This window comes from Lagenorhynchus albirostris, chromosome 6 (genome assembly GCF_949774975.1).
Source record: "Lagenorhynchus albirostris chromosome 6, mLagAlb1.1, whole genome shotgun sequence".
Lineage (NCBI taxonomy): Eukaryota > Metazoa > Chordata > Mammalia > Artiodactyla > Delphinidae > Lagenorhynchus > Lagenorhynchus albirostris.
The window spans coordinates 37,964,081-37,985,407 of NC_083100.1; the positions used below are offsets into that span (position 1 = coordinate 37,964,081).

Below are 21,327 nucleotides of genomic sequence, written 5' to 3' on the forward strand. Positions count from 1 at the left end.
GTAAATTATCTTTCAAGAGCTTTTTCCAAAACACTACAGAAGTAAATGCAGATCTTTTGCTTAGCAGGATTTAAAATCAATTTAAATATTAGCCTTATGGTTCTTGTTAAGAGTTAGTTTAAAATGAGAATTTTGCAGCTAAAAGATTTGGAAACTTGGGGAATATTTTAAAAGTATAGATTATTAGGCTGCAGCCCCGCAGATTTGGGGCATGGGGCGGGAATCTATATTTTTAAAAGGCTCTCTTAGTGATTCTGGTTTGAGAATAAATATTTAGGTAACAGAAGGAGATAAGAGGCAAAGTGGTAGAGTCTAAAAAAAGTGTTTATAACAATGTGCCTTATGCTTTTACTTTTTCTTTTTGTATTGAAGTATAGTTGATTTACAATGTGTTAGTTTCAGGTGTACAGCAAAGTGGTTCATATATATATATATTATATATAATATATATATACTTTTTCAGATTCTTTTCCTTTACCGTAGGTTATTACAAGATATTGAATATAGGTCCCTGTGCTATACGTTAATCCCAAACTCCTAGTTTATCCTTCTTGCCCCTTTTTATGCCTTTTCTTTTTTGCTAAAAGATGATTGAAGAGTTTATTGTATATGTTGTTTGGAGGAGGCTTTTTTTTCCTCTTTATATACTTAAGGAAAACAAAACCTGAAGATACTGTTTTTTTTTTCCCCTAGGAGTTTGCACCTACCTAGCAATTTTGGGATAAAAGCACAAAAGAAATCTTATAAAGGCTATTATCCCATAGTGAAAGAATGATCCTTTATCTGCAGAGTGTAGTTGACAATGAAAACAAGGCTTGATGTATATATGTTAATATTACTCTTAGAATTTTTGAGTGTAGTGGTCTTAATATGTATCTTGGGGAAAAAATAAGCAGTGGAAACATTCTTGTTCATATTTTTATTACTAAGATGGACAGTTATGCCTCAGTTGTTGAAATCTAGGAATTCTGGGAAACAAGCTGGAATTTGGGTTCACCCAAGTGTAAGTCTAGATAAACCAGTCATTTAGTCTGCATGCAGTTTGCAGTAAATGAAATTAAGCCAACTTTGTTTTGGAATATGTGAATCACAACAGCACTAAAACCCAGAAAGATTAATGGGCAGAGAATAGGAACAGGTTTTTCACAGGAGGAAATACTTGCACACACGCCTATGGGGAAATGCTCCACTCCAAATCAAAGAAATGGAAGTAAAAAAGTAATGAGAAACCATTTTATGGCTACTTAATGAATACAGATACAAATAAAACAAAGCTAATGTGACCTGAGAAAATGAGTACATTCTTACATTTCTGGCAGCAATGTTAATAGCTCAGTTCTTTTTGAAGCCCATCGACAGTGGATGAAAAAGTCATACAAATGGTCAGACCCTTTGACCTGGCCATTCAACTTCTTGGAACCTATTCTAAAGACAAACTGCTAAAGAAGAAAAAAGCTATAAGAAAAAACCCCCATTTATTGTATTGTTATTTCTGATGGTGAAAAATTAGAAGGAATGTAGGTGGCCAACAATCGAGAGATAAAATTGGAATTTTCTTTTAGCTATTCCAAATGATATTCAGGAAGACTGGAAATGAAAAAGATTTGGAAGAAAGCAAAGTAAAATGTATGTGTTTATATATTGTAATAAAATATGTAAAAAGATTATCAAGAAATAAACAGTTTTATTTTATGGTGTTGGCAATATATGTGAAATTTAAAACAAAAAATTTTAGCAATAAATAAAAGATATTTTAAGAGGAGCGTTCTAAAGTGGAATGCTGGAATAATTTTTCTTCCTTCTTTGCCTTAATGCAGTAAAAATGGGTGAAATAAGAGTGAAATAAGATGCTTTTATTTGAAATTTGAGGGGTTTTAACACTTTTCTCCTTTTAAAAAAATATTTATTTATTGGCTGCGTTGGGTCTTCGTTGCTGCACGCGGGCTTTCTCTAGTTGTGGCGAGTGGGGGCTACTCTTCATTGTGGTGTGCGGGCTTCTTGTTGCAGTGGCTTCTCCTGTTGTGGAGCACGGGCTCTAGGCGTGAGGGCTTCAGTAGTTGCAGCACACGGGCTCGTTAGTTGCAGCACACGGGCCCTAGAGCATGCGGGCTTCAGTAGTTGCGGCGTGTGGGCTCAGTAGTTGTGGTGCATGGGCTCTAGGGTGTGCGGGCTTCAGTAGTTGTGGCTCGAGGGCTCTAGAGCACAGGCTCAGTAGTTGTGGCACACGGGCTTAGTTGCTCCACAGCATGTGGGATCTTCCTGGACCAGGGATTGAACCTGTGTCCCCTGCACTGGTGGATTCTTAACCACTGTGCCACCGGGGAAGCCCCTAAAACTTTTCTCCTTTTACTAGCTTACCACCCCAGATGAATTTTATAGCCACCTCAGTTGTCTTTTCTGCTTTAAAATTTTTGTAGCCACCCAAACCAAGCCTTTGCTGACTGTGGGGTCAGACTGTCTGGATTTCAGTCCTATTTCTATCACTTACCTGGAGAAACTATATGACCACTCTGTGCTTTGGTTTCCTCATCTGGAAAATGGAGATAATAATGGCCTCTAACTGGTGAGAACTAAATGATATAATGTATAAACAGTGCATAATAAGGTGAGTGGTACTAAAAGCATTCAATAATATAAGCTATTCTTTATCCATCTTTGGAAGTGACTCTTGATTGCCCATCCCGCTTTCTCCTTTGTTAACAGAATCCCAATTTTGTTCAGGCATCCGGCTGCAATGTGCCCAACCCCAGGGGATGAATGAAGACCTCTTAGCAGATCATGGCAATCCTATTCCCATTTGGCACAAATTCGTTTAGAAGGGGTCATGTGACTTCATTCTGGTTCAGGAGATTTACTGGAAGACTGGGGGCTTCTGGGAAAGATAGTTCTCCCTTATAAAAAAGAGAGAGGTTCAGGGAGTACACACTCCTTACCTCTCCCTGCCTCCAGTGTTCCTACTTTGGACATTCTTGTGTGATGATGTGTTGTTTGGAGCTTTTGCCACCATTTTGCAATCATAAGGAGGTGGTCACCAACTACCAAAGATGCAGAGCAAAAGGATGACATCACTGAACCACTGACCTACTCAGGCTAGAACAACCTACCTCAAAAGGTTTTGCTAAGAGATATATAAATGTCCAGATTGCTTAAGCCAATTTTAGTTGTTTTTTCTGATGTTTGCAGCTGAAAACATCCCAACTGATAGATAAGTTTAACTGTCATTGTCTAGTGTAGTGATTTTAAAATTATGCCACCAAAAGAAATTGTTTTTCATGAGTAGATTAAAATTTCTGAAATAAGTCAGCATTCTCCTATTAGTGTTTTATTATAGGTGCAGATTTTCATTATGGAAAGAATACTTTTAGAATTTAACCTTAGTTAATACCTATCGTATATTTTGGGCCTAGAAACATCTTTGAAAACTACTTTGATAATAAAAGTGAAATGTATGTGGACTTGTATGCTTTTAATTATCCACATGAAAAATATCCTCAAAATAAATACTGTAGTGATGTAGACATTTTGGTGAGAATGAATGTAAACCTGTAACTCGACAACTGATGATCCAGCTGCAGCTGTGATAGGATTATGGCTTAAATATTTTGAATATCTGTTTAAAAATAAACTTTAGTGCAGCTGATGAAGAGATTATGTGTTTTAATGGTTGTTTTGCTTAAATTACATATCTAAAACAAATAGGAAGTTGTGTTTTCCCTTTGCTCTGTCATAAAAACTTTTTTTGTTTCCCAGCATACTGTTTGAATAAAAGTATGCTGGTGGCCACTTGATTATTCCACACATAGAGCAAAATTGGGAAGTTCTTCCTCTTTCATAATGTGAATCTTGTCCTCTTTTAAGAAGGTTAAATTGATAAAAATTGTCAAATATGTTTTCTATTGGGATTTTTATAATCAAAGTGAGTTTTAGACCACATTTTTCTTACATATTATGTAATTTTCAAGAATAATAAACTTTCTCCTTGTATAACTAAAAATGTTAGTTCTCCCTAAGCAAAAATTTTCTCAATTCCAGCACCCGCCCCGTCATTCCTCAAAGTACATATACATCAGTACTTCCCTCCACGTGGACACCACATGCTCTCTCTGCTTTGAGTTCCTTTTCATCATCCCAGAGATCCTTCTTCATCTGTAGCAAAGATCTGCTCCTATAATATTCCACCATTGCCAATTGGTCCCTGTGTTAGTCATGGTTCTCCAGAGAAACAGAACCAATGGGAGATATATATATATATATATATATCACACACACACACTATTTTTTTAATATATATATAAATTATCCATATATATATGATCTGTCTATCTATATGGCATTTTTAATAAGGAATTGGTTCACATGATTATGGAAAGTCCAAAATCTGCAATGTGGGCCAGCAGCCTGTATACCCAGGGGAGCTAATGCAGCTCTCACTGGAATGGCTGCAGCTCCAGTCCCAAGGCAGTCTGCTGGAGAATTGCCCCTTGCTTGGGGAGGCTGGTCTGTCTGCTCTATTCGGGCCTTCAGCTGATTGGATGCGGCCCACCGGCATTATAGAGGGCAATCTGCTTTACCCAGAGTTCATCCATTTAAACATTAATCTCATCCAAACACACCCTCCAAGTTGACACATAAAATTAACCATCACAGTTCCCCTCTCATCCCCCTCCCCAGGTTGAAGGTAATGAGGCTCTGCTCTCTGCTCTTACTGCAGCATTGGGTGGGAAGCCAGGAGGGACAAGTGTGGATGTTGCTACTTTCTTCTTTTCTGCTTCTGGGTTGTTCAGGTATTTTGGGGAGCAGGGAGGAGGAGGGGGGACAAGGAGGAGGAAGGGACCCTGTCCAGAACCATTACTTAGCATGTACAGTTGATGGAGCCAATGTCTTAAGCCCGCAGAAACCTGTTGCCAGCCGTTTCCTGGTTCTTCTTGGGTGCCTCTGCTCCTCAGCTTGGACTCTTGTACTAAGTTGGGCAGAACCTTTCTTTATCGTGGAAGAGGCTGTATGTAGAGGGAAAGGTCTGTTAGAAAATAACTGCTCTTCACACCTGGGACCCTCAGGCTGGACTTGGAGAGAGAAGACTTGGTCTCTTGTCTTTTGTGTGGTTTTGGGTACATTGCTCATCATCTTTGCACTCAAGTTTCCTCCTCTGCCAAATGGGGAGAATAATAAGGCCTCAGAACGTTGCCATGGGGATGATGTCAGAGGTTATGTGTAAGTGGTTTGTATCCTGTGAAGTATTGTATGAATTAAGTTTGGGTTTTTAGTTTATCCTACTTGTTGGCACCAAGCAAAACCTAATTTATATAAAGCAATCGATTTTGCTCTAGGTACTCAGGACTACTGCCAGTATGATTGCCCTATGATAGATTTGATAAATTTTCTTTCAAGGAAAAAAACGGTGTATTGTAAGGAGTTTGTCTCCTGGATTGGGGATCCATATTCAACAACCATGCCCCACCCTCGTGTGACTTGTAACACGTCTGGGTGTAGATCTGTTACCGCTGCCTTGCTTGGAAGCCCTCGCTGACAGTGAGGAGATGAATAATTAACCTAACACGTTCTTGTGCAATTTCTTTGTTGCCTGGTGTCATGTTCAAAGATTAGATTTCCTGGGAAGACGCTGCAACAATTTTTTCCCCGTGACATTGAAAATAAGGACCATGTTTGAATGAAATAAAAACTGACTGATCATTCATTAGCTTGGACATTTCATTCAATCAACACGAATTCATCACGGGGACTGCATCGTGCTGTGCCAGGTAGTAAGGAAGAAACGAAAGGGAAGAGATGGAAATAAGACTGGAAAGATACGGAGATGCTTGATGGCGAGGCCGGAGAGTTTGGATTTTATTTTGTTGGTGTTAAAACATGGGGGTTGTGAGTGTTTTGCTGTATCCTAGCTGTGTAATTTTGGGTAAATTATGCAACTACTCTGTGCCTCAATTTCTTCATCTGTGAAATGGAAAGAATGAGAATATAGCTCATAGCACTGTAGTGAGGATGAAATGAGATAATGCATGAAAAGCCCTTAGCATAGTGCCTGACCCTGGGGAGCTGCTGTAGGCGTTCAAGCTCTAGAAAATATGTGTCGGGAAGCAAATCTGGCAGCAGCGTGAGGGTAAGGTGCTACAATGGGAAGGGCTGACAAGGGTGGTGATGGGGAGACTGTTACAGTAAAAGCGGGATACTTGGCAGCACCAGGGGCCCAGGAATTCAAGCTCCCTTTGTAGGCTGGCTGGGCGGAATGGTTTAAGAATGTAGGAATGGTTTATGTGCGGCAGGGCATAGTTATCCGTGGCCTTATAACTGGACTTCATATTTTGCCTATTCTCTTCCTTCCTTTTCCTTCCTCAAAGCCTGGCCTTCATCAGGGCTCATGTGGCTGCATTGTGTTCACGTTCCTGATGTCATTTTCTGGTTTGGGGACAGAACAAAACAGTAGGAATGGAGCATTGGGGGAGAATCCAAAATACTCCTCCCTTTTCCCATTTTTTTCCTCTGTGTTTTCTATTTCCATTTCAATGAGATAAAAGAGGTTGCATGATAATCTGAGTGCCATATTAGGGAATATATTTTATTTCTCTTGCCTTCCTAGTTTTTAAAATGTTCCTGGAGGAATTTAGGTACAACTTTGATTTGAATGGCCTCGGTGCTTTTAATTATTCCTGAACGGGAAGACATTCCCGTGTCCTTAGGAGTCACAGTCAGTTGTGATGCTCCAGCTGCCTCCTGACTCGAGTGATGAGTACAGAATCGTCGTGCTGATTCTCACGGGGCAGCCCAGCAACTGCTACCACTGTTACGAAAAATAACTCCACAAACAACTTTGCTCTCAGGTTTCCTCTTCCCCTTGACCTGATAAAAAACTATAGCAAACAGCCTCTTTATTTTGTAAGGTAAATGAGCACCCTTGAGTTAATCTGTTTTGTAATTGGGACATTTCCACAGATTTTCTTAAAACAAGCAGTGTGTGTAGCCAACCTGTGGGTGGCCAGCCTTCAAGATTGGCTACCCACAGACTTACCCACCTATCCATGTATTTTTACCAGGAATGGAGTGATCAATCATCTTGATAGAGCAGGGGGTTAGCTGAAGAGATAATTTGCGTCACTGCTTGAGATGTGGAGGTGGCTTTCTTTAAAAAATTGTCAAGCCAAAACTTTGTTGAGGGTAGAAAGCAAATAGTAAATAGTCTCTGTACATGTTGTCATTTCCCCCATTTTCTGTTTTTCTGTCTCCTCAGCAACCGTTTCAATGAACATAAGAGACACACACGGTATTCTGTCCCACCTCTATCCTGACATATGCCTGGTGGCAATGAATAGAAATGCTTATTAGCAAATAATATTAGAAGCGTTCTAAATTCTTCAGAAAGACGGGAGTAAATAAAAATTACTGCCCGCTGCTTAGATACTGACCAGTCTGAGGCTGACACATTCTTCTTATCTGCTAAATTAGTAAGAGAGTGGGAAGCAATTTTCTCCTAATGCTATTGTATCCCTTGATGTACAGATTTATCTCAATTTTCCCATTATACCATGGGTAGTTGCTTAAGAGAGTTGTGCCCAAGCATTTAAACAATTACCCTGTTTTTTAATGTGGCTGCTGACATGAGCTATTAAGAAACTTCAAACTTTAACAGCAGCTGCTTCCTTTGTCATTTATAGCCACCTAAGTTGTTTTGAATTTCTTTTCATTTTTAAGATGTGGCTCCCATGTGTGAGAAGCATTTGGTTATTTTGATATTTTTGCCTTGGAGTATACAATGTCAATGACTGTGCGCTAACTTTTATACATAGATCATTTCATGTCTGTGTTCGTGGGTGACATAACAATAGTTCTGTGCCTATTCATGGTGCTGTTTGATTTCTTAACTCCCTTGTTTTGGGCCCACAAATATTTCCTCTTTGTATGTTTTCTTGGCCTTCATTTATTTGTTTTAACAAGTGAGTTTTAGGAAGCCCCAACTAGCTTGAACTTATTAACATTGATTCAATTAACACAAAATTTAGAGTTCAGGCCCAAGTTTCTCTTACTTATAAAACAATTTTTTTTTCTTTTTTTCGGTCTTAAAAAAAAGTTGTACTTCTGAGGCACTGGATTCCTTGTTTCTTAGGCTGTCTAGGAATCCTTTTTTTTTTTTTTTTTTTTTTTTTTTTGTGGTACGCGGGCCTCTCACTGTCGTGGCCTCTCCCGTTGTGGAGCACAGGCTCAGAGGCCGTGGCTCACGGGCCCAGCCGCTCCGCGGCATGTGGGCTCTTCCTGGACCAGGGCACGAACCCGCGTCCCCTGCATTGGCAGGCGGACTCTCAACCACTGCGCCACCAGGGAAGCCCTCTAGAAATCCTTTTGAGCTAGTCTTACAGACTTTCTTGCTGCTGTTGACATCGTAAGACAAATTCAGTAGTGTGAACTAGAAACACATTGCATATTTAGTGAATATATGTGTGTAGTAAATACTCAAAAATGGTAGACTTAGTTTATTTTTGTTTTGCTTTGGTTTGATTTGTGGAAATTTATTCCTCTAAATGGCTTTTCTAGTATGGTGGTGTGGGTCCACTTTAGTCATTGGAATTCTTGCTCAGTGAAATTGAAGGAAATCTCAGCACTTTCTAGAAACTCTGTTCCAGCAGAGCTGTAATTAGAGCAGGGCAATATTATTTCCCTGAGCAAATAAGTTTGCTGCTTATTTGGCTAGTCACAAAATTTAGGCCTCTTTATTCAGGTCTCAAAGCAAAGGAACTTGTACTTTTTGTGGCCCTTCCATGTGTGGTTAACCTGGTGGACTGAGAATTTCCACACTGGGGCTTCCAGCTGACATAATTTCCCTGGGTTCCTCCCATTTGAGTTGTAGAGAGACTACACAGAGGTTTTCTGGTCTCATCGTGGGAGATGACATAAATAGAAGCATGTCCTTTGCCTCCCTTGATGGGTGAATCAAGTCCCAAAGTCTGCCTACATTGGAGTGTCCTGTTGACCGTTCTTGACCTTCCCCCTAGCTGAGAGGAAGGGGGTCATTCTTCCATGGGAAGAATAGCCTGGAGGGGTTAGAAGAAGAGTTCTTTTCTTCATGGTGAACCTGGAGAGGTGGCTTTGCTAGTTTAACCTAGTCGCTGTGGTTGTAACTGGGGACAGAAACGCCTTAACAAGTAAGTGGTTTGTAGACTTGCTGAAGATGGACTTTGATGCCTGGCTCCTCCGGTCTCTTTTGCTAAACGTGGCATAACTGGAAACGTAGGAAGCCTTAGGACCAAGCATACTGAAATTGTTTTCTTTTGGCCAGAATTAGAATTTGGTTTTACTTTTCTGGATAGTCCAAGTTACCATGATTATCAAACTGAAAATAAGACAAAGCAACAGATAATATCATAAAGTATTTGCCACGTCGGTCTGTTATAACTTTAGTTTCTCTATGCTAATTTTTCTCTTTCTAATTTTATAAATAGTATTAGATTTATTTAGATAATAACCTGCTAAAATAACTAATCATGAAGAAGGACATGCTTTCATGGAATTCTCCAAGAATAATCACGTATTTCCCAGTATGTAATAAGCATTTAATAACTTGATGAAAGAATGAATGATAGAGTTTAAGGGTCTATTGATAACATTTTATTTCCAATTCAAGTTTTTATATATAGGGTACTGTTACAAAATAAATCAAGAGGTTATATTTAAAGGGGATCTTTTAAATGATTAGGGGGAAAAAGCACAGTAGCATAAATGTATATTTTTATATTGATATTGTACAAGTATTTTTATTATGTTTGCAGGCTTTAGTTTATTTATTAGCTCATAGTGGGAAGACCTTTGAAGAGTTTCTTTTCCTCTTTCAGGCTACTGGAACTATGTAGTGAATCATCAAAATAAATTCTTCCTTTTTATTACTCCTACATTAGAACCTGGCATACTGGAGGTATACAGTAAATCTTGAAGAACAATAAGCACCTCTGTTTCTTAAAAGAAAGAAAAAAAATCTCCCTTTCAGTTACTTCTGATTTTTAAAAATATTAAAACAATATAGATTCAAATGTTAGTTTTTCTTTCTCATCCTTAACTTTTTTCAGATTGTAAAAGCAATAGCAATTCATGATAGAGAATTTAGAGATACAGAGCATTAAAATTACCTGTAAACTTTATTACCCAGAGACAGCCCTGTTTAATCTTGATACATTTCTTTCCATTCTAGTATGTTGCCATGTATATTCTACAGAGCATTTGCCATATAAGATGAACAAGAGTTGAAGTAGAAGATCTGTCTACTGTGCCCCTCTTGGAGATCCATAATGCATATTGGCAATATTAAAGGCTCTGAGAAGGTCTGCAGGAAAGGAACCTTTCAGTTAGTGTTTCCTAAGAGTATTTGACTCCTAGCACTGTGTGTGTTTGTGTGCGTGTGGGCGCATGTATAATGCCTATTGGCATCTTCACACATTGACAAATTTAATTCTGTTTTCCTTTTCTCCTTTTAAGTCATGAGCTTTTCTGACAGACTTCCCTGGCAATGGGAAATTCTCCTCTAATTTTTCAGACCTGATGTCTTGGTACACCTCAGAAACAGGACCGAGATTCAGAAAGAGAAAATTTGTCCTGGAAAGGAGGAGTAATCTTCAAATGCATGACCATTGTGGGCTGTATAACATGATTTTGCATACCTCCAGTCCAAAAAATCAAATTTATTCATGGTCAAGAGAATGTTTCTGAGTCTTTGCCAGCTGTGGATTATGTATCTGGGGAAAGCTGATGGAGAGGCCTTTGATCACAGGCGGGCTTGTTGTAGAATTTCCTGACTGCAAAGAGCAGACAGTTACTTTTAAGAGAGGATGGGTGTGTGTTAGGGTGGGCTGGAGAATGGGCCAGAAAATTGTGAGGTTTGGTTATTATGCAGTATACCATGTCCTCGGATCTGTCTTTCTGAGATGACTTACCTGCAGTAAAACATTGCCACATGCTGCTGTGGTTAATCAAAAAAACTTACTTTAAGACGGATGTAGCCACACTAAATCTAAACTGGACACAAAGTGTTGTTTCTCTCAGAGAAGGACTCGCTGGAAACAAGTGAGGTCGAATCTAGCAATTTTGTGAAGGTTTCCTTTACGCTTCTAGCAACTGTCACTGGTGTCACTAGCTTGCCGTTTGTAGAACAGTTTCGGGGATTCCCATCTTGCTTCTTGCCCAGCTCTTCCTCTTAATTTCTGAAATACCTCGAGTTTAGTAGTTGAAGTCTGACCAACTTTTTTTTTGCAATGCGCAGGCCTCTCACCGCTGTGGCCTCTCCCGTTGCGGAGCACAGACTCCAGATGCGCAGGCTCAGCGGCCGTGGCTCACGGGCCCAGCCGCTCCGCGGCATGTGGGATCTTCCCGGACCGGGGCACGAACCCGTGTCCCCTGCATCGGCAGGCGGACTCTCGACCACTGCGCCACCACGGAAGCCCTCTTTTTTTTTTTTTTAAGAAGGTACCAATCTGGTTTGACTTACCTCTTGAGTATATTTTTCTATGTAAGTTTTATTCCATAATTAACAATTCAACCATTGGTATTTTAGGAAATGCAGAAGTCATATGACCCCAAATGCATATATTATAAGGGAGTGTGTTTGAGAGATTAGCAGAAAAATGAAAAGCCCCTCTTCTGACTGAAAACCCACATTGAAGCCATTTGAGAAGAATTAGACTGATTGTATTTGGTATTTTTTTCTCCAATATTCACCACATATATTTCCTCTTATGCAGTCTAATCTGAGGATGCCATGTAAATGGGTCACTGTGAAATGCAGCAATTTAATTTTTCTCCAATCGAACGATCTCATTTCTATTAACTTTTGAAGGTTTACAGCAGTGAAAGTATTTTTGCTTCTATGTATGAAGTTTAAAAACATCATTTTTTTTCATAAAATACAAGAGCAGCCAATTTCACTGTCGAATAAAAATAAAAACTAGGATTTAAAAATTAGTCCAAAGTGGCATTTAGGAACTTAGCTGTAGGCTGCTGTGCTGATACCATGACAAACCAAAGTATAGGGTTGGGTCAGGTTTTGTTTCGGTTTTCTTTTCAATATCCAGTGCTCGTGGATTAAGTTCTAGAAATGTTCCAATTGTAAGGCAGGGATCTGTTTGGATTCCATCATGGGTATGTTCCTTGGGTTGGATGCTGGAGGGTGAAGCACGTTTCGCCAGACCCATGTCAACTACCTAGTAATCATCAAAGTCAAAAAATTCATTGTTTCCTCCTTGGTATTCCATTCCCTGGAAATCTGCTCGGTACTGCAAGATACCTCCAATTGCACCAAATCCTTTCACAAACTGGGATCCTTCTTGTGCCTTATCTGCGACAATTTCCAACATAGCTCCAAATTTTTTTTTATAGTTGTCAGCAAACCATTCCAACAGGGGCATCATGCTCATGTTCTTGTCGTGTCTGTCTGTAAAATGAGATTTATCCTTCTCTTTCTCTGGAGTTGATAGAAAATTTTGTCCTCTTCTGTGCTTTGCCAGTGAGCAACATCTCTCTGGCTGACGTCATCAAAGTATCGCTCTATTAATTTCTTCTCCTGAATGAGCTTCACGTTGGAGAGGACTTCAGTAGATATCTCAATACCTTGGTTGAATCCACTTTTACCACTGTAGGATGTATCAACTAATTTAAAAACTTTTGATTGTAACCTCTGATCAAACATATCAGATAGACTTAGTTCAGTTTTAGTCAGCTGATCCAGCTAAAATGAGACCAGTCACATTCACTTTGTCCCCAGAAATAAACAGCTGCCCCGCAGTCTGAGCTACTTTCCAGATAGAGTTAGGTCACTTCCCATTCTTAAATGGGCAAGATGCAGGCTGGTTGACCTCCTCCACCATGTTTCTTTGGGAGAGCCACAGTGAATTTGTGCAGGACTTCTCTTGTATTTCCTTGGAGTGTGCCAAAAAGTCACCACTACCATCTGTTACAATGATGCCAGCTGGCTGTCTTCTGGAAGCAGTGCTGTAAGAGCCTCTGGATGGAATTGGTTGTCCCACAAATACAGTGACGTATCAATTGGTTTGAAAGGTTCAAAGTCAACGTTGACTTTCTTTTCCTTTCCCTCTTCTGTTACAGTTGTAGCACGGTAAACTACCAGGCCATTTGGATGTACTTCGTTATAAAACTTGAGGCTTTGTTGTACAGATGTAATGGCTCCCAGGACTGAAAGGCGGTTTGCTAGTAACTTAAAGTAACTTAAAGTTTGCTAGTAACTTAAAGTAACTTAAAGTTTGCTAGTAACTTAAGGTAACTTAAAGTAACTTAAAGTTCCAAACTCCTCTGCTAACATTTTTTGCCACTCTTGAAATCTGGTCTTTGGGAGGGATGGTCAGTGATATCATGCCTGTGCCTTTGCTGCGGGCGGCCTCCAAGCTCTTAATGAGCTTCCTACCCTTCCAGATCTCCACGTTCCTGTCGGCAGCGCTGGGGTCATCTGCTGTGTTCTCGCTGCCTTCTCCCTCAGGGCCCACTCTTTGGTGGCACTTGTTTGTTCATATCAAGGCTCGGATTACATTCTGTTGTTGGGCATACAGGTTTCTTTCTCCCGTTTGGTCGGTCTTACTTGCTTAAATGACATTCATTTGAGGAGGGACCTGCTGTTACCAGGAACAGCAGACGAGATCCCCTCAAATATTTTTGCAATTTGTGGCAGAAACTACTGATTGTCTCCCAGTATCCAGCCTTCCTTTCTTTGTTATTAATATAAACTTCTTCTAGAATACAGACTATGTTTTCTAGCTTCCCTTGCCTCTAGGTATGGCTGTATGACTGCATTCTGACTAAAGGACTTATGTGTGAAATTTCTAGAAAGGGGGAAGCCTTTTTACCTCTTTCTTTCTTACTGATGCCTAGAATTGGATGGGGTGGCTGGACTTGAGCAGCCTTGGTGGATCATGAAGTAGAAGCATGAAGTAGATGCTAAGGAGAGTTTTGCAGCAAGATAGATGGAACCTGGGTCTTCTCATTGCAGACTACTGTAGCAGTCCTGGGTAACTTCGTATTTAGACCTTGTTTACAGTGAGGGAGAAACATGCATCTATCTTGTTTAAGCCACTGCTGTTTGGGATTTTCTGAACTACACTGCTGAACCTAATCTATCATATTATGCTATCCTTAGGACTAAACCAGTTCTTTGTCAGGGTCATGACCATAGCATAGATCAAGATAAACTAAATTCGCCAAGAAGAATCTACTTACTAGCACTATGTCAAGCTGATTGATCAGACAGTTTTCAGAACACTATTTTCTTCACTTCATCTTTATTTGGCCTGACCATTTATATGGCAGGGTGTCAGGACATGATGGGGTTTGCTTACTAAATTCATTCAGCAAATTGAGTGCCTACTATATTCCAGGCATTGCGTTAGGCTCCAAGAATCCAGTGAAAGCAAAACAGCCATAGTCTCTGTTCTGACAGGGCTTAGCGTCTGGTGTAGAAAGATGGATATTAGTCAAATAACACACACAGTTACATAATTACTCTACAGACTGATAAGTGCTCTGAGGGAAAAGCACAGGAAGCTGCAAGAACCTGTGTAACAGGGGAATCTCATCTAGATGGGACAGTGGTAGGGTGGTGAGGGAAGGGTGTTTTGGACAAGGGCCTTTTGAATTGAGATCTGGAAGGTGAATTGGATTTAACGAGGTGAGGAAGAGTGTATAGAATGTTCTAGACAGAGGGAATTGTGCAGAAGCTGTGAGAAGGGAGAGGGCTGATGCATTTCAGGAGTGGAAGGGAAGCCACTGCATTCCCGTGCATTACTGGTGCACAGTAAATAAGGGAAAACGGCGGGAATAAACTAGGCTTATTTGGTAAGGATGTCACTTTTGTAAGGAATTAAGTATTATCTTTTATTACAATATTATTGTAGAGGATCTGATCACTTAATTCCAAATCTATCACAAGATAGATAAAACAATCAGACCTTTTGTATCTTTGGAGGTGATGCTCTGGGACATGTAATTAAGCTCCAGGTTTTTCTGCATGATTCTCTTTTGCAGTGATTTATATATTGTTTATCAACTGTCGTTTAGACATTTGCACAGGTGGACAGTAGACACAAACAGAGCCAGCATTAAAGACATCACACCCATTGACGCTTCTAATGAGAACATTAATGCTGTGAGATATTTTTAATGAGCATAGGCTCCCTTGAATAGAGCTTCATTCCTAAAAAAAAAAGGGAGAGGACCAGAGTGGCTTGAATGCAAGTGAGTTGATAAGTCTCGTTTTTTGAGAAAAATATTGCTGAAATGGTACCTTTTTTTTTTTTTTTTTTTTTGCGGTATGCGGGCCTCTCACTGTTGTGGCTTCTCCCGTTGCGGAGGCCCTCTCTGGATGCGCAGGCCCAGCGGCCATGGCTCACAGGCCCAGCCGCTCCGCGGCATGTGGGATCTTCCCGGACCGGGGCACGAACCCGTGTCCCCTGAATCGGCAGGCAGACTCTCAAACACTGCGCCACCAGGGAAGCCCTGAAATGGTACCTTTTAAGTTAATGCTACTGAAAGTAAAAACAGCAGAGGCAGGAAAATATTTGTTTTCCAAACACATTTTATTTATAGGTTGGTGAGTTCTTAGAAAAGATGATTTAATAATTGATCCCTTCTTTGTTTTGAACAAATATAGTGTTTGGTGCCTTTCTTAAGCTCCATAACTAGTACTGAAACATTCAAGAGTGCAGTACTATATGAGAACAAAGGTCTATTCTTAGGGGAAAAAATCAGCTATTATATGAGACTCACAATCGATGGCAAGCAACTTAAAGAAGTCGAATTTGCTCCAAAAATGAGTCTGTGCTGCCTCTCATCAGCTCAGTTCTACACTGTTGCCATCCTTGCTGCTGCCAAGCCATCAAAGAACACTTTGTTTTGCCTACTTCCTTGACTTCTAGTGAGAGACAGTCAGTAATGTCTTGCTTCTCTCGACTTTCCCTCTAGTATTTCTGAATGCTGCTATGCCTTTGCTGCTTCTGTAAGTCATTTTAATTATAGTATAGTGTATTTCTTCTTACCATGTGCTCTGTACAAACTTGGACTTGATGTGGTACAGCAGTTCTCTTTTTCTCATAGCTACTGCAAAATTTCTTTCTTCCTTCCTTCCTTCCTTCCTTCCTTCCTTCCTTCCTTTCTCTCTCTCTCTCCCCCTCCCTCCCCCTCTTTCTCTCTCTTTTCTTTCTTTCTTTCTTTCTTTCTTTCTTTCTTTCTTTCTTTCTTTCTTTCTTTCTTTCTTTCTTTCTTCCTTCCTTCCTTCCTTCCTTCCTTCCTTCCTTCCTTCCTTCCTTTTTCTTTCCTTCCTTCCTTCCTTCCTTCCTTCCTTCCCTCCCTCCCTCCCTCCCTCCCTCCCTCCTTTATTTTTTTAGTCATTTGTTGAGGGGAGATATTGGCAGTTTGGGACTTAGATCGAGGCTACCTTTGTGATGAATGGAGAAAGAAAATTGAAACTTATTTAAAAGCTCCATTAAAGGGATATATAGATAGACAACACTTCTGTCCATAGAGTTGAAAGAAACGACTAGGCCCTTTGCATGATAAGGCTCAACATTGTAAGAATCAGCGAACACAAGAAATCTTTTGTAATATCCTCTTTTTATTGGCCTACAGAAATATTTTTTGCGTATGTTCTCCTGTTGCTCCTTTTTTCAATGTGTTCAGGCTCTACTATTGATTAGCTGGGGAGGTGGATTCAGTTGTTCAGATACCTGTGAACGCTTTCAAGGTAAGAACGATGTGTCTTCTTAATCTGCTCTTAACTTAGGCAACAGACACATAGTAGATGCTTAGTGATGGTTTTTGAATGTATTTACATGCAGTCAGCCTTCAGGAGAGGAAAAGTGCCTACAACTTAAATTCTGATCCCGCCAAGAAAGCTTTGCAGAGATAGTGCTTTGCAGCCTCTTTGACCCATAGAAGGGGCAGGGGTTGGGAGATTCTGGATATAGCTCTGGGTCTGAGCATCTAGGTGGCATCTTTTGGGTTTTCACCTATTGGAGCATTATTATGTCCTATTTCTACCAGATGTGCCCTTATACTTCTATTCATTTGTCCAGGAGTGTCTTAGACTCAGAATTACTATTTGATGGTCATGTAACAGATAGCCTTCATCAATTGACTCTATGTTTCAAGCCCTCACTGCAGTGCTGAGGGCCCTATTCAGAGTGAATTGTGTGGTGTTACTTCCCTTGATTTACTGTCCCTGAGAGCTCCGCCTGGAGCACCATTGCCTGAACCATTCATTTGCTCAAATGAATGACTTTGGGCTACTTTGCATTGCTAGTTACTTGTTTTATTCCTGTAAACCTCACCTCCCCAGCTGTTTTATACCTTCTAGAAGGCAGAGGTTGAATCTCAGACTACTTTTGATCCCCTCTCAGCATATAGTAGGGAATCAACAAATATTTGAATTTGGAAATTCCAAGCGAAGATAGTTTTTCTCTTGTGGAAAATTCTAGCAATATCATTCTATTTAGTTCTTTTGTAGAACCCAAGACCACGCTTAACTGGGTAAACAATTCCATATAGCTTACTAAGATTTTCACAGGCAAGCCTTCCTTCTTTCGTCTTAGCATTGTGTGTGTGTGTGTGTGTGTGTGTGTGTGTGTGTGTGTGTGTTGAGGCTGAAGTTTGTAATGCTTAACATGGAAAGCCCATAGGTGTAGGCCCATTCTCTCTGAAGGTGAAACGTAGGACTAATTGAACAAATGCTGTTAGCAATGAATAAGGAATGAAGTTTGAAAGATTTAGCATTGAGTATAGACTGCTAACCCTCTCTTCAGCCTTTTCTTAAAATGACTCTATTGAAAGGAGATATTAGAACTTACTGGAAGTGGTTTTCAGGTGAAATTTGGAGAGAGGCAATCAGATGGAGATTTAAAAGTTTTAAAGTTTAGCAAAGTTTTGTCATTTTGGAAATCGAGGACCATTAAGGTTAAGTCAAGTTTGGGGTATTTACCTAACAGAAAACCATATGCTATTAAAAAGATGAGGTGGATAGGCATGGATGACATGGGAAAATATACAAAAAGTCAAAAGAGCAAGTTGTAGGACAGCTCTTAAAGTATGATCTCTATTATATAACAAAACAGAATAAGAGATTTCTGTATATAAACACATATAGCTGTTTGCAGAAAGAAGTCTGGCAGGATGCACACCAGACAGACTGATGGCTGATTACCTCTGGGGAGTGAAGATGGGTGGGTTTTTTGGTTTACTCTATATTTTTGTATCGTGTGAGACTTTTAAACAGATATGTTTATATATTATTCATTATGAAAAAAAGTACATCCAGTGGTCCCAAGACATTCCTCTGTCATTCCAGTTTTGTGGTGTCTTAGGAGAGAAAACTGAAAGAACAGTGTATGGTTTTGAGTTGTTTCATTGCATTAGTTATCTTGGCCAAAGATGAGTGCAGTTACACTTGAGTTATTGCTAAACAATGAGAAGCTGTGATATGAAAGAGAATATAAGCAGTTTCTGTTTATTCCCTTTGTTAAGTCAATTTAGAAATCATCAGATATTGGTTGAAGAAAAAAGTACAGCCCTTAGTTTGATAATATCATTTATGTGATCTAATTTGTACTTTCTAGCAGTTCAACCTTAGTCAGAGACATTCAGTGGCTGAGGGGCATATTAATCATTTCTGGGAAGAAGCTAGGACACCATATTACGAAATGCTTTTGCGTGGTGTATCCCCCTGGATCCTTTTAAGAGAAATGGATGAAGTAGCACAGGAGGCACTGATTCTGCTTCATATAGGAGGAGATGGTCCCAGAGAAAATGATGACATAAACTGAGCCATAGAGCTGGTAAGTGACAGAGCATCAGCAACTGGATGGAGCCAGGCTCTCTGGTTTCAAATTTTGTTCTCTCTCCACCCAGCATGAGGGTGTGCACCATAGCAGAGCTGCCCAGGGTAAAATATACTGGGACCATGTTTTGTCCCAGTAAAGCTTCAAACCACTGAAAAGTGTTGTGAGAGAATATTAGGCTTGAAGGAAGAGGATGAGGGTCAAATAAGATAACAAATATGAAAGAACTTTCTTGGAAAGTGGTGAGGTGGTGTTTTGGTGATGAGTGGTATAACAACACGTTCCATCTGTCCTTGACATGCTTTGAGATGTGCCCGAGAGCTCTACTGTCTTTTTTTTGTTTGTTTGTTTGTTTGTTTTTGCAGTACGTGGGCCTCTCACTGTTGTGGCCTCTCCCGTTGCGGAGCACAGGCTCTGGATGCGCAGGCTCAGCGGCCATGGCTCACGGGCCCAGCCGCTCCGCGGCATGTGGGATCCTCCCGGACCGGGGCAGGAACCCGTGTCCCCTGCATCGGCAGGCGGACTCTCGACCACTGCGCCACCAGGGAAGCCCTCTACTGTCTTTTAGATTCAAAAGCTGGTGCAGAGGATGGGGACAGATGAGGAGGGAAGAGAACCAGGAGAGGAACCTCATGGGATGACTTCTGTTTGGATCAGTGGACTCACTGCCATTAAGGCAGCTACTTTCTAGAAGGAAGTGGGCCTTACTCCAGACCTTAGGGGCTCCTCTCCTCTTCTCTTGTGTGGACAGATTTTGAATGACAAATAGTTTTGTCATTGTGCCCATCCCCACGTGCTGTGATGGGAGCTGGGATGGTAGTTGCATATACAGAGCCCCGATCAGATGAAGTTCAACAGACAGCTGCCACATGGGTGCAACTTCCTGTATCTTTGGGTCTGGATGAGGGTTTGTGAAGAGCTGACTTATGAAGGTGAGGCTTTGTGCTTCATTACCAGCCTCTAAGGCCTTGTGCTCCTTTGAGCATTGGATTTCTTAAGGGCAGACTGGATTCTCACCTCCTTGTTGTTGTTTTGTTAGGTTTTCAAAATGGGAAGTCTTGAGAACCAAATACCTTCATTTATTCAGAAGGTGAGAGTGTGGGACACAGTGGTTCAGGGTCATCCACCCATCTACTCATTCAGCATGTATTATATGCCTAATATTAGTGGACACTGGAGGGTGGTGATGGATACAAAACCCAATTCTGTTCTTGCCCTGAACTCATAATCTAGTGGGGAAGGGGAAGAAGAGACATGGAAATAACTATTCCATTACGATGTGCTAGGTGAAGCACCGGGCACGTACTAGGTACACAGAAATGGCCCATGAATGGAAGTATTATAATAGGTGTATGAACAAGACCCTAGATTCAAGGCCTAGAGCAGAGCTTCTTAACCATGGTGCTATTGACATTTTGGGCCAGATAATTCTCTCTTATGGGGGATTGTCTTGTGCACCGTAGGATGTTTAGCAGTATCCCTGGCCTCTACCTACTAGATATCTGTGGCACTCCTTACCCAACTGTGACTATCAAAAATGTCTTCAGGAGTTGCCAAATGCCCCTGACAGGGCAACATCACCCTTGGTTAAGAACCACTGGCCTAGAGGAACATGGGGTTACCATTCCATGTTTGGCAGGGCTAGGGAAAGGTATTCATGGTAGGACATTCTTAATTGATTGATAATTCAGGTTCAGCTCAGTTTACCCCCAAGAAGTATGGCTGCTGACAATGACTTAGCTAAAGGCATTTTTGTCCAAATCTGGATTGATTTCCTTCCTTCTCCTCACCGCAGAGAAAATATTCCATCAAACCCTGTATTCTTTTCTCTCTGGGTCCAATTTTCCAGTCTTCCTTTCAGTTGGGTGGGGCCAGGTGACTGAGCTCTGGCCAGCAGAATGTGGTCACTTTCTGGCCTCGTCCCTATAAAACCTCCCACATGTTCCTTTACTTTGTCTTTCATGGCTTGTTGACTGTAAGCACAGAATCCAGAAGAGGACCCTGAGGTCCTGGAAGGTGAGGGAAGCCCTGGAGGAAGAGGCCTGAGACCCTGAATGGCCACGTGGATCCCTGCCCTCTCCTAATCTGCATTGGACTGTAACACGAGAAAGAAACAAACTTACTGTGCAATAGTACTGACATTTAGGGGATGTTTGGCATAGTAGTTAGCTTTCCTGATTAATATACTCTCCCTTGCTCCCTCTCCTTTATTGGGTACCTCTCACATGTCATAAAAATACTACTTAATGTTACTTCTCTTTGGTCACTCGGTGACATGCACATGTCATAACCTAGGATATAGCCTTGTCTTAGCAGTACCTATGATATAATTAATTGTATACCTTCTTATCTCTCATGCTTTTCCTTTTCAAAATCTTCCTTGGAAGGGATGAGTGTTTGAATCTGCCTCTAGTGCTCTCTGAGACTCCTGGGACCCGGTCATGGAATAGGAGTTTTGGTTGCAATCCAAGCAGAAAATTCTTCCTGAATGCTGAGTTCATAGTAG

General features: G+C 40.7%; 1 protein-coding gene and 1 pseudogene across 1 annotated transcript in view; one reads left to right on the forward strand and one right to left on the reverse strand.

Moving 5' to 3' along the window:
- The window catches only part of ANKRD44 (ankyrin repeat domain 44), a 317,887-nt gene that overhangs the window by 55,285 nt on the left and 241,275 nt on the right, over window positions 1–21,327 (forward strand). The gene's annotated exons all lie outside the window — the stretch shown is intronic.
- LOC132521709 (eukaryotic peptide chain release factor subunit 1-like) lies at window positions 12,152–13,373 on the reverse strand (annotated as a pseudogene).